Below are 1,288 nucleotides of genomic sequence, written 5' to 3'. Positions count from 1 at the left end.
AAAAAAAAAAAACTTTTAAGAATTAGAAAGTCTGGGCGGCGCCTGTGGTTCAATGGGTAGGGCGCCAGCTCCATATACTGAGGGTGGCAGGTTCAAACCCAGCCCCAGCCAAACTGCAACAAAAAAATAGCCGAGTGTTGTGGTGGGCGCCTGTAGTTCCAGCTACTCAGGAGGCTGAGGCAAGAGAATTTCTTAAGCCCAGGAGTTGGAGGTTGCTGTAAGCTGTGACGCCATAGCACTCTACTAAGGGCAATAAAGTGAGAAAGTGAGACTCTGTTTCTAAAAAAGAAAATGTTACCACGTCAGCTCATTACCCATCTGACATGAAAAAAAAAAAGAATTAGAAAGTCTATACTTTGCTTAATACTAATTTGAAAGAATCATCATTGCCAAGCTAAGATAAGGGAGGAAAGCTTCTTAGAAATTTAGGATCTTTTCCCAAATTCATTCATGCTGAAGATCGAAAGTTAGGCTTCTTGTTAGCCATGTGTCAGATATATTGAACCTAGAAGTGAGAACTTTGGGTTCTGTGGTGAAGAATGCTTTTAAGAAACCTGTTGCCAGGCGGCGCCCATAACTCAGTTAGTAGGATGCCGGCCACATATACCGGAGCTGGCAGGTTCAAACCCTGCCCAGGCCTGCTAAAACAACAATGACAACAGCAACAAAAAATAGCTGAGTGTTGTAGCAGGCACCTGTAGTCCCAGCTACTTGGGAGGCTGAGGCAAGAGAATCACCTAAGCCAAAGAGTTTGAGGTTGCTGTGAGCTGTGACGCCACCGCACTCTACTGAGGGTGACAAAGTAAGACTCTGTCTCTAAAAAGAAAAAAAAGGAACGTTGCCTTTGCTTTTACTTAGAATTCAGCAAGCTTATGGAGCCACCAGTGAGGACAATCCCTGCCCAGGGTAGAAGCTATTGCTGGAAGAGAGAAAGGAATGGAAGGAGGATTGCAGGGAGGAAAGTCAGCAGGAAAAAAGAGGGTGACAGTTGTCATGGTGGGGGTAGTAGAGTGCTGCTAACAGCAGTGAGAGCCTGGATTCCCTGATATAGTCCAGATCTTATCTCAGCATGAAGAAGTTCTCATTTATTTTATAATTGTACTTTGATTTGCATCCTGGTGATTTTTACCTTTATCTCCTTTTGCCACTTTTTTAGCCTTATTCATTGGCACTTCCAGCAGAAACAGGGCTGAGTGTCCATGAGGGGACACTTAGAGGTGCAGTTTCTGGTTTTGGTAGGCAGGATAGGTCAAGCATAGCAGATTAATTTTGGATTTTAGTTATCCTT

At 43.9% G+C, this 1,288-nt stretch overlaps 1 protein-coding gene across 1 annotated transcript in view; it reads left to right on the top strand.

Moving 5' to 3' along the window:
- STK38 (serine/threonine kinase 38) overlaps positions 1-1,288 on the top strand; it is a 50,185-nt gene that overhangs the window by 45,634 nt on the left and 3,263 nt on the right. The gene's annotated exons all lie outside the window — the stretch shown is intronic.

Source organism: Otolemur garnettii, unplaced genomic scaffold (genome assembly GCF_000181295.1).
Source record: "Otolemur garnettii isolate 467f Iridium unplaced genomic scaffold, OtoGar3 scaffold00031, whole genome shotgun sequence".
Classification (NCBI taxonomy): domain Eukaryota; kingdom Metazoa; phylum Chordata; class Mammalia; order Primates; family Galagidae; genus Otolemur; species Otolemur garnettii.
This window is presented reverse-complemented; position numbering and strand designations above follow the sequence as displayed.